Here is a 13,098-nt window from a genome sequence, read left to right as displayed (position 1 = left end):
ATGTTTTGATAAAGGAAAACATTTAATAGGCTACAAAAGCACAGAACTTTCTGTCAGCGGGGATATTTGATGTGAAACTATGAGAAGTTAACCACTGATCCACAGCACCTCCACTCCAAAAAAATCTCTAAAATATTGTGTGTCATGTCATATAATATTTTTGCAAGGGTTTTTAAACTCATCACAACTCATTAACTAGAATAACTCACACAGCTACATCGCTATTTCGCTATAGGTTACATAGTTCTTAGGAAATTATTAGGAAATTAGGTCTCTAAAAGCTTTTTTAGATGCCTAACCATACTGCTAGGAATTTAATTCTGGTGTTGAAATACTGATTTATTAATTTTTTTGGCAAAAAGTAGTCAAATTTAAATAAAATTAGACTAATAATAGTAGAATATAGCTAAAAATGTAACTGCAAAATGTGAAATCCCTCAAGGTCACATAAAGTAAACAACATAAAATGATCATATGATCTCAATGTGTATAATAATAATGACACAAGGCAGAAAAGTATTAATGAATTGTTTTAATCATTGTGATTTGAATGCTTTGTGGATTTTATGAAAATGATCTCTTGATTACATACAGATTTAAAAGTAGTATATCAATTTAGGGTAACGACCAAGACGGAGTCAGATTGTGTAAAACTACATCTCCCACAAGCCCCACAGAGAGGACAGGATGGCAGCAAAGATGGCCACCGTCAGAGGGAGCTGGACTGAAGTGGCTCCATTACACAGGTTGGTTGTACAACACTGGAAGCTGCTGGTGTAGCCGGCACCCAGGAGGCTGCCAGACAACGTTCTCCCACACAGGTCCGTGTCCAGGCAGCCGCGGATGTGCAGGCTGATTGCCCCGGTGGCGTTGAACTCTAGAGAGGATCGAAAACACAGATGGATGTCAGCAAATGTAAAAATTTAAGGAAGGCTAATCCTCTCCATTGTTTAGCAGCTAACTAAATCACAAATCGACATTCACAAACAAGCTGAACTAAAAAAAATTATACAATCCAAGAATTACGCTTTCATGACAATCTAACAGCCGCCTGTGGATGTTTGCTCAGTCACAGATTGGACAAAATGGCGGCCGTAACATTGTCAGTTAGCTGTGGAGCTCAACTGACAATGTTACAGCCGCCATTTTGTTTTCCAATCTGTGGGGCACGTGGGAGATGTAGTTTTACGTAATCTGACTCCGTTTTGGTCGTTCTTGGATGGTATAATTTTTAGTTCAGCTGGTTTGTGATTTGTTAATTTAGTTAGCTGCTAAACAAGCTAGCTATATGTAAGCTATCTGAGGCTAATGTGTTGCTACATAGGCTAGGCTAATCAGGGACTGGTGTGTGATGTCATCAACAGCAAATAGACTGTCACCCGCAAAGGTAAGCTAATATGTGTTTTATTTACCTAGATAGTGGGAGATTAATTAGCCTATGAATGATTAGCCGATGCTTTGTTAGCATTCAGCGTAACATTAGCTTACGTGATTATTCAGTTTTGTCTTTTGTGCCTGATGAATACATTTTACAGTGACATATTTAACAGCTAGCCTAGTATGCTGTCAAAAATGGCGGCTCAATCTTTGTTGTGTCTTCAGAGTGATGCAGTCGGTTTCCTTACGTGCTTCTCCAGTGAAGCAGCTCTCGGTCCCATTATTACATGTGACGTCGCTCCCAAAGAAACACGACCCAAATATACCAATGACGCACTGGCGACAGGTCAGGCTTTGTGCTGTTTAATGGAAAGACAGAAGAAAAACATTAGAGTCAGATTTGGACAGAGCCAGGCTAGCTCTTTCCCCCTGTTTCCAGTGTTTGTGCTAAGCTAAGCTAAGCTAAGTTAACCTTCTCTTGGCTGTAGCTTCATATTTAACGGACAGGTATGGGAGTGATATTGATCTTCTCAACCATCTCAACAAGGAAACAAGTAGGCATATTTCAAATGGTTTAATTGTTAGGTCATCCTTCAGTTGACTACCTGGAAACTGTCATTTGTGTACTCTTGATGTGTATTTCATGTCATATAAGACAAAGATTTCTGGCTCTTTTGGACTTTCTTTTGTCCGATTCTTCCAGATAGACCTGAAGGACCCAGATGTGTTTTAATAGGGCACGTTTCAGCATTTTAGATATGATCCCACCATTTAAAGACAAGATGCTGTGATGTGTTTTACTTTGTTTTTGTTTATAAAATGTTCTGGTAGTACCAAATGTTATTTAAATGCAGTTTTAAGTAAATGATTTGCATTTTCTGAAGAAAATTTATAAACAAATAACAAAGTAAAACGAAAACAAAGTAAAACACATCACAGCATCTTTAAATGGTGGGATCATATATCTAAAATGCTGAAACGTGCCCTATTAAAACACATCTGGGTCTTTCAGGTCTATTTGGAAGAATCGGACAAAAGAAAGTCCAAAAGAGTCAGAAATCTTTGTCTTATGTGACATGAAATACACATCAAAGAGTACACAAATTACAGTTTCCAGGTAGTCTACTGAAGGATGACCTAACAATTAAACAGAACCATTTGAAATATGCCTACTTGTTTCCTTGTTGAGTTGGTTGAGAAGATCAATATCACTCCCATATCTGTCTGTTAATACGAAGCTACAGCCAAGAGAAGGTTAACTCCTGTACAGTAGAGGCAGTAAATAGAAAATACAGTCTGTGTGTGTGTGCCAGTAATATTTGTACAGTATGTATGTAGAGTAAATACAGTACCGAGGTATGTGCAGTGTGTACAGCAGACATGTGACTCGAGTCATTTGGTCTGAGTCGCAAGTAAATCCCAGAGTATTTAGCTCCAAGTCCAAGTCAGGTCTTAAGTCATTTTCTGTCATGTCAGCAGTGACTTGAGTCAACTCGTGTGCGAGTCACAATGACTCGAGTCGTCTCTAATGTACAGTATGTATGTACAGTATGCATTTTATGTCCATTGCTTCCATTTACCTACACTGCAAAAAAGCACAATATCTTAAAAAGTACTCAAGTTATAAAAAAATCTGAATGTAAGCATTGTTGATACTTGAAAAGTCTCTTACGCTGAAGCAGGAAGCGACTGGAACATGTATGGAAGAAAACGAAAGAGTACCGAGCAAAGATAACAACTCACTAACGAATGCCATCGTCTGTATCTGATCTACTGTTATTCCCAGAAACGAAATGTTAGTTTTCCGAAGGCTTCCTCTGTTGTTTTCTTTTCAGTCTCTTCTTTACACACTTTCTTTCATTTCTAGAGAGTTCATGCATCTCTATATTTTAGGCAAATAGATAATACGCTGATTCTTCTTTTTGGGTTTTTCTTTTGTTTTTGTCTACAGACTTCCTTCTTAATATCATTTCTGAAAATCTGGTTTGCTTTGAGGTTCATTTGAACGGTAAATCCTGTTTAGACCTGCGGCAATTAGTGTTCGGCCAGACACTTAATAATGAACAGCATTAATGTAACCACTCATCGTTATTGGTTTGGCTAAAAAAACACTTAGTCCTGAACATTTATTTCTGTCCATCATAATAAACCTGTTGTACTAGTTTAAATTAAAAATGAAAGAAAGAAAATAACAGTCGTTTATTTTGCCCAACATTAGTCTTATACAGTGTTAGACTGTGCTTAACAAATAAATAAAACTAAAACAAACTTTTCACCTCGGAAATTAAATGTTATTCTCATCTTACCCGCTGCAATGAAGGCACTCAGGACGATCACTGCTTTGCAAAGGTTGTTCATCCTTCTCGGGGTTACGAGGTGAAGAGACTCCTTTTTTTAAAAATAAACTTCAGAGGTACAACTAAGCGTCTCACTCGAGTGGGATAAGAAAAAGGCAATGACAATCGTCAGGTGAGAGCGACTGAATGGAGAACAACTTGCAAGAATGAGGTTTATCAGGTTTTGTGTTCCAGTACAACGAGGAGGAAGTCATTACTCCTACCTACCCCTCAGCTCAAAACATCAAGAAGAACTCATTAAGTCTGAGCACAAACAAGTTTTATTATGTTTTCACCTCATCTTTCTACATTCAGTAAAGGTTTTCATGTGATTATAATATGTCATTACATGTTAATGCTTTTATACTGTGAATATATTTTTATAAAACCCCCAAAAGCTACAAGAATGGGAGTATCTTTCTTTCTTTCTTTTACAGGCCTCTAGTGCTCCAAATGGCCATTACAGCAGCACCCAGCGCAGCAGTGAGAGGAAGCTGGATGGATGCGGCTCCGTTACAGCGGTCTGCAGTGCTGCAGCAGGTCCTGGTGATGGTGTATCCAGCAGTCAGGAGGGCTCCGGATTCAGTTTGGTTGCAGAGCGAAGAGTCCAGACATCCTCGAGTCTCCTGGTTCAGTATGCTCAGTTGAGTGTTGTTGAAGGCTGAATAGGGGGACATGAAGATCAGCAGCCTTTGTTAGATTCAAACATAGAAAATAAAAAGTACACGTTGACACCATCCATCCATCCATCCATCCATCCATCCATTTATCTCTGGGTGGGGCCACCACTGGTATTTTAGTCCAGAGGCTCCAATGACACACTGATTTTGCTTCCTTTTAAGGAAGGTTTGCAAACCACAACTGTTGGCAACACTAGGCTAATGATTTTATCTGTAACAATGTGTTGAATTTTATACGCTTATATGTTGGCTATGTGTACTATGTCTAACCCCAGTTGGCCCGAACTGGATCTCTGCATGGTTGTGTGTGTGCCATTAGAGGGTTTATACTATTTGCTTGTGCAAAGACAGGGATTGTGCTGAGTTGTGGCCTTTCACAACACAGGCAAGTCATAGCAACAGCAACAAAGGCTGAAGGTACAGAGTGTTAAAGTGCTGCAGACTGACTCACAGACATCAAACATAAACTCTGGCTTTACTGAGTCTGGTTACTTCAAGGTTAAGTAGCACTATTTTACATTTTTCACCTTTGACTTTGTTCTCTAGGACATAAATTAGGCCTATTTGTGGGAATGTAGCCTATGCTACTGCTGCTTAGCATTTTTAAGCACCTACAAATCAAAAGTATGTGATATAGTGATACCCTTTTATTAACAGTATACTAAAATATGGTTCACTTTCTGATAGTTAGACGAGAAGATTGATACCAGAAATATGAAGCTAGAGCCAACTAGGAGACAGTTAGCATATTAGCATAGCATAGCTAAGCCTAAAGACTGGAAAACAGCTAGCTTGGCTCTTTCCACATTAAATTAATCCGCTAGCTCTTAAAAGCTCAATTATACATACGGTATGTATTTGTTTAATCTGTACATAACCAAAAATGTTGTTAACTAGAAGTTTCATGCTAGGCTAACCAGGCCTATAACAGTTTCTTAGCTAACAACAACAAGGCGCAGTAGGCTAACTTCCTGGAGTCTCCCGTTTATCTATTACTTGTTGTTTTTACACGTCTGTTTGTGTTCAGCTAAATAAGCTACAACTAGTTAGAGAGTGATATTTTAGACAGAGCTGGGCTAGCTCTTTATGCTAAGTTAAGCTAACTGGCAGCTTGCTAGCTTAGCTATATTTAGCGCATAAGCATGAGGGTGGTGTCAATCTTCTCCTCTAACTCTCAGCAGGGAAGCAAAAAAGGTTTTACTTGAAATACTTCGACCTTTCCCTTTAAAATAAAGACATTAGATTAGCCTAGCCTTCATGTTTGGTCTCTTACCGTTCGATTTGCTTGTGTTGCCTATTTAACATAGCCTGTTTATTTAACAATCCTGCTGAACTGGCAACTATTGCTTCTGTAATGAAGTTAAAACAACAATTCTTTTGAAAGGCCTCTTTGTTGGCACATGTAAGTGTTGCAAGAAGCTAATCTATTGACCTCCAAAACAATACTGCATTCATGAGTCACGTAGTCAGAAAATCAGCTGACTGGTTCAAAAATGTTTTAAGTGCCTGTCTGAGCCGTCCACCTGCACCCAAACCCAGCCCAAAAGAGTTAAATAAATCAGTTTCAAGTGCTCAGGTGTGTTTTATGCCCGGCCACACCTCGGTCTCTGCTGTCAAGGCAGGTTTTTTTTATCTTGGGCATCACATAGTTTGAGAAAATTGCTCCGGACACACCAGGGCCATTCTAATTACAGACATTAACACACATCCAACACTCTAGGTTTTTTAATGGACTGAAGAGGACAGCAGATGATTACAAAAATGATACTCACCCACTTTTCCCCAGTAGCAGTTGGGCTCAGAGTCGCTGCAGGTCTCAGTCGATTTGTAACGACATCTACCTGCAAACCACACTTTGCAGGTGTTACAGGTCAAGGACTCACCTGTGATCCAGAGGAAAGGAGAGATTTAGGAGAGCAAAATAGAAGAGAGAAACAAGGGAAGGGACTACTTTCTTTAAACAGCATTAGTAAATCGGGAATAAGGCTCTGCAAGTAACCCATACAAGATGCTTATTAACAATAACACTATATAAGTGTTAATGATAACATAATACTCACATTTATTGTTAGAAGACATTTATAAGAACTTATAGGAAACGTGTTAACAGTGTATAGCTTGCTAAAAAGGTTAATAAAAGCCTTATGAGTTTAACTAACTTACCTATTATCATTGTCAAACCTTTACTAAGCGTTAAAGTGTGATTAATAATAATAATAATAATAACTTTATTTATATAGCACTTTTCAAAAACAAGTTACAAAGTGCTTTACAATAAAACAGATAAAATAATTAGTTAAAATCCAAACAGAGATATAATATTTAAAACAATTTAAATAGTTACAGCAATTACCATCAATTAAGAAAAGGCCATAGTATAAAAGTGAGTTTTAAGAAGAGATTTAAAAGAGGATACTGAGTTTGCCTGCCTGAGATCTCCAGGCAGGGAGTTCCATAGCCGAGGGGCCCGAACAGCAAAGGCCCGGTCACCTTTAGTGACAAGTCGAGATTTTGGAACCATTAGGAGGGCCCTGCTGGAGGATCTCAGGCGGCGATCAGGCTCATAAGGAGTCAGCAGATCATAAATATAGGCAGGACCTTGACCATTCAAGGCTTTAAAAACAAGCAGTAAAATCTTAAAATCAATTCTAAAACTCACAGGTAACCAGTGAAGGGCAGCAAGGATTGGTGTAATGTGGTCACATCTCTTAGTACGTGTTAAAAACCTAGCAGCAGCATTTTGTAGCAGCTGCAGTCGTTGGATGTTTCGCCTGCTGATACCAGAATAAAGTGCGTTGCAGTAGTCCAGTCTGGAGGAGATAAAAGCATGGATAACCTTTTCTAAGTCTGCAGAGGACAAGAATGACCTGATCTTCGTTAGCTGTCTCAGTTGGGCAAAGCAGGACTGCACCACTTTAGTCACCTGAGTGTCAAAAGATAACTCTGAGTCAAAGATGACACCGAGATTGTACACCTTTGTTATAACGTCATCTAATTTCTTCCTTATGGTGTCATAATAGTTATTTTCTACACTGTTATAAGTACTAAATCTCTTCTTTTCATGTCTTCAGATTGATTTAGTGTATGAAAATATCTGAATCTAAACTCTTGGTGCAGTTAAAACCCCAAATCACCTTTGTGTCCTCGGTGTTAGCTACAGTATCGTCTTAGGAAGCTTTGTGACCTTTGGTTGGAAGCTGATTTAACCTTACAGAATATTAAAAAAGCCCAAAAAGTCTTCCTCATGTGACATGTATCAACACATTTTAACTGCGTCATTAAACATCTGAAAAGACAAGATTCAAAGTTGTCACTGGTGATCACGTTGAAGTAAAAGCATTGGATATAATGTTCCTCAAGAGTGCCTCCTGTTCGATGCTCTTACCTGTAACAAACATTGCCATCAATGCTGCAAAGACCCAGATCAACTTCTTCATCTTGCTCTTTTACAAATGTAAAATGATCAGCACAAATAAGAAGATCTCAAAGTTGAAAAGGCTCAACAGCGAGTGTCTGTAGTGGGTTTCCAGTGAGCTTCATCAGTTCTGGCGATCTGCTTTTATATCAAAGATGTGCCATTAGAGGCTCGGATCGGTCACTGAGGACAGAATAATGTGGACGGGGTTTTTCATTTGTCAACTGCTGGTTTATTCTCACAAAAACAAACTAAACAGAGGTTTGTTTGAAGAGTGAAGTGGTTCTATTAAAAAGCCAAACAATAAGTGAAAAGAGACGATTGATCAGAGTCTCATTACTGTGTTTGTCCACACACGTGTTTGAACCTTTGTGAACTCCTGGCTTATTGTAAAGAAACATCATAAAAGCTTCGGATTTCAACAGAGACCAAAGCTTCAGTCAATAATAGACGATTATGCAACAGATACTGGGATTGTTTGTTGTCAAAGAGGAGACACTCCCTTTATTTGAGGGTATAAAAATAATATAATCATAGAAATTATTACAAAACTAACAAGCAGAAAGTATAAAAAATGTTTAAAAGTCCTGAAAACACCTGCTATTAATTATGTTTTTTTAGAAGAATAGTTCAATGTTTTCAGAAACGTATTTGAGTTATAAAGAGTTAGATAAGAAAATTGATACCACTCACATTTTTGTACGGGAGGCTAAATTTGAAGCTACAGGCAGCAGCTGATTAGCTTCGCTTAACATAAGCCTGAAAACAAGGGGGAAACAGCTAGCTTGGCTCTGTCCATAAGTCATCTACCAGCACCTCTAAAGATTACTAATGAACATGTATCTCATTTGAAAAAAACAAATTTACAGTTTTTTGTTTTCATTTTTTATGCTAAGCTAAGCTAACTGGCTGCTGGCTGTAGCATCACACAGAACGGACAGCCTTATCAATATCATCTCACACTGGGCAAGTAAGTGAATAAGGCGAAAAGCATTTACCAAATGTCAGATCAAGTTTTCTTGTGATCGTTAGTCGGTTTTTACAAAACAACAAAGGTAGCTAGCTGGCTAGCTCTGGAGGTGAGAGTCAGGTGCCGTGTCAGATTATATTTACTATAATGTTGACTGATTGGAGCTGGAGGGGAAACGTACAGTAACAACGTGACGGAGAGAGAAAAAGAAGAGAGAGAACCAGAGTCTCTGGTGAGTGCTGAATTCAGTGAGAGTTGACCTGAGTTTAAACACACAGACACTCACACACAACCTGGGGGTGTGTCGTTGCTTGCTAATGTTAGCTTCCGGCTAATGTACAGTTAAGTGGTCTGGCTGTTTGGGGTGAGTAAACAATGATTTTGTGGTCAATATAACAAAGATCTAGTCGTTTTTAGACATTTTAATGCAGAATTCTTACATATTTTACCTTTAAATAAACTGTAGCTGTTTCCCCTTGTTTCCAGTCTTTATGCTAAGCTAAAAGCTACTGGCAGTAGCTTCATTTTTACCATACAAACATTAGAGCAGTATGAATCTTCTCATCTTACTCTCAGCAAGACAGCGACAAATTAAAATTCCTCAAAATGCTGAAATGCTTATTTTGGTTATCATCTATCATATCCCATCATATGAATCAGAAAGTAGAGTTCCAATAAACACACACAACTAAAATGGAAATAATTTATTTTAGCAATAATCAGTTTTAGGATTGAATGAATATAAAATGATTCACAACAAAATCTAGCCTGTATATCTTGTGCATGTCTCATTTTTAGCTTACGAGGTGTTTAAATGTATGCGAATTGTGAATTATAATGCGTTACATGGGGACGTTGACATATTGCAAGTGCTATTTTAAGTATATTCAAGAAATCAAAGGACAAAAGTGATGACATTTTAAATGAAAATGTGCAGCATCCCATTTTCTTCCTCCTCTTCTGCCTCTTTAAAGGACCCATTGGCTCCAGAGAGCAACCAGCACAGCTCCCAGAGCTGCAGTCAGAGGCAGCTGGACGGAGGCGGCTGCGTTACACAGGTCGGTGGTGCAGCAGTGCCTGATGATGGTGTAGTTAATGGACAGGATGGGCACATTCGTCACATTTATGCAGGCAGTTGCTTCTATGCAGCCTTTTGCATGGACTGGCAACTGGTCACCAGTAAACGCTGGAAGCAGGAAAGACGAGACATGGTATCTTTAGTGTGATTATTTTTTCATAAACTGAGAGCACAGAGGTCATGAGCTCAATTTTGTGTCTGGGAATTTAGGTATGTTAATGACCTGAAGAAGGTTTACACAGAAGTTTTGACAGCTGATTCTGATCTCTTTAAATTTGATTGTTCTGATACATATAATCTAAATTCTAGCTAAACGTAATATACTTGTGCAAATAAAGCATCTGTCATTCAGTTATTCATATGTGAAATATAATATGTGATGGTAGATAACCACATGGCCACAGAAACATAATCTGGATGTCCGGCATTCCTGGAAACCTGAATCTATTTTCACTTCCTGTATCCATTTCAAATTGAAAAGCCCTCTAGCATTTCTTTAGGGCTTTATTGTTAAACATTTCCTGGTAGGTGTTGTGAAAAACTCATTAGCTGTGGTTACATAGACAATATTTCTTCCATGCAACTGAAATCAATCTGATTAGAGAGTCCAAAAAACAGGATTGTTAACTTTAACACTCACACATTTGCTGTTATGACTTTTAGCCTTGAAATAAGTAACCCTCAAACTTTTCCAGTTCAGTCATCTTTTCAAAGACCTGTTTGAGCAACGCGTTGTTTCAAACCTACTTAATCATAAAAGATGTTCAACAATGCTTAAAGGTGTAGTTTGTAGAATATTGCCAGAAATCAACGGCAGCTCCAAAACCACAGGGGGCAGCATAACTCCAGAGCTAGTTTTCAAGTTAGCATGCTAACTTGAATTTATTAACATTAATAAGAATTCAAAATATACATTATTATACATAATATGACAGCCACCAGAAGTTTATCCATCCTTGTTTTTTCCCGGCCATTATTTGAGACCCGGCTTCTATTTTGACATTTTTTATTTGAGAAGATACAGTCTTTGCATCAATCAGTTTATTTCTCATCTATCAACCATTTAATCAATTATTTCCTTCAACAGGAACAACATTAACTCATTTATTCAGTCAGTCATTCCTTTAAATGTTATCACTGCTATTAAAGTATGTTTTTCCTCTCGATATGTACATGTGGATAAACGTGTGGCGAGTGAATTTATTCATTATGTAAGTTAATTTTACATGTTTTTCACATGTGATATAACATGTTAGATTGTTGTGATGTTGATTGTGAAGTATCTTTAAATTTGATTGTTTTGCTGTCTACATTTTTTGTTTTATTACGTTTGGAGTACGAGAGCATCTGACGGTATACGGTGCACATTGGGAATTTAAAAGTTTGAATTGAAAACCAAATTATTTAAAATCTCTGAGATTTAGCAGCTTTTTGACAAGGTAAGCCAGAATTCAAAATTCATTAATTCAGAATGAAAAGAAATCAATTTTCAATTTCCAATTTCCCTGTTTTTTATGTCTCTGTGGTCATGAAGTATTTCAGAGGTGGATGAATTATTATTAAATCATTGGGCATCCATTGTTCATCTTACTGGCAACGCCGCTGTAGCACATGTTCTGAGTTGTGGAGCAGTTTACAGGAGTTGCGCCGAGGCAGGAGCCGAGGATGCTGACATCACAGGTGTTACATCTGAGGGACTCCACTGTGAGAGGAGACGACAACAAAACGAAAATTGTAAAGAAGAAATGTTTTTGGATCTCGGAGTATAAATCCTTTATCACACAACAAAGGAAACAAAGTTGAGTCAATAGGCACAAATATCTGACTGCATTAAGTTCCACCTTTGTCAAACAATCACCTGCTGTAATCACAAAGTACACATTCACTTTTTTTTCATAACCTGTCAAGGTGAACACTCGCTAAAGATCATTATCTTCAATCCAGGATATGACTTTGATGCAAGCAACAGAAACAGCACACATACATATTCTTGAGCTACATAAAGAAAGTTGTGGTTTATATTTGCTCAAATTTTGAGCTGTTTTCAGGTTTCTTCCTCCAACCAATCATCATCATTATCATCATGATTATCAATTAAAACATTATATTTAGCAGCAACTTGTTTTCAAGATAAACATAGAAACAGTGTTTTTGGTCAAAAAATGCAAATAAAATACGATGAGCTGATGTGATTTTCTCTCGATGTTTCTCGAGTATAGGTGCGTATAGGCCTTTCCTTCTGCTTGCTTCAAATAACATCGCAAATTAAAAATGTAATTAAACTAAATTACAGCACAGTCCTGCTCTGACAACACGTATCATGGCAGCATATCCCATTTCTACACAGTGTATGGAGACTACATGGGTCCAATAAGATTAAGAGTTTGTGAATTTAAGACTTGCAGTTGTCGAAAAAAAAAGTTTTTCATGAATTTCTCGTGAGTTTCAGAAGCGTGAGAACCTTTCAAATAATTCCTGAACGTGATTTAACAAGCTTAAAATCTTACTGACCTTGATTTAAGCAAAACACAGAAAGGTGATGATCTCCATCTAAAGAAATACAGTAAAAAAAACACTCCTACCTGTAACAAACAGCATCAGTAATGCTCCACAGCTCCACAGAAATGTGTTCATCGTGATGTTCTTGGATGTTCCTACAGGTGAAATATACCAGCGAGAAGTCTCGGTTTGTTAAGATCTGACTGTTTCAAAAGCTCTGGATTGAGGTTTGAGGGAACAATGACTCATGGTCAACATCTTATATACTCTAGGGAGTAATCAGTCATCCACATCAACAGGAGTGATAAGAAAGTTTGTCAGGGGCGGGGCATTCCTGCAAAATGAACTGAAGCTTTTACAGTACAGACCTTAGAAAAGCCGTTTCCAGCCCTCGCTGGGCCTATTTAACACTTTAATCAGGCCTATATGAAATGAAACTGTTACACTTTTAAACAACTGAATCATCCACATATAGGTTGGTTTGGTCAAGTAGTGCCGGGCTGAACTGACAGATCTGGACATTTAATCGCTTAGTGTACTTTGAGCTAACTTTGCCTTCTTCAAATGTTTATTCATTACTTTTAGCTAACTACTTAAACTGTTTATGATTACTTTTAGCTAACTATGTATTCATTACTTTTAGCCCAGAGCAATGGATACATTACAACCACTGAAATAATAAGCTGAAAGTTTTTGCTACATCTGACAGCCGACTGGAGGGCGGTGGCACGTTTTGCGCAGCT

Source organism: Pagrus major, chromosome 16 (assembly GCF_040436345.1).
Source record: "Pagrus major chromosome 16, Pma_NU_1.0".
Lineage (NCBI taxonomy): Eukaryota > Metazoa > Chordata > Actinopteri > Spariformes > Sparidae > Pagrus > Pagrus major.
The sequence above is the reverse complement of the archived record's forward strand: the minus strand, read 5'-3'. Positions refer to the sequence as shown.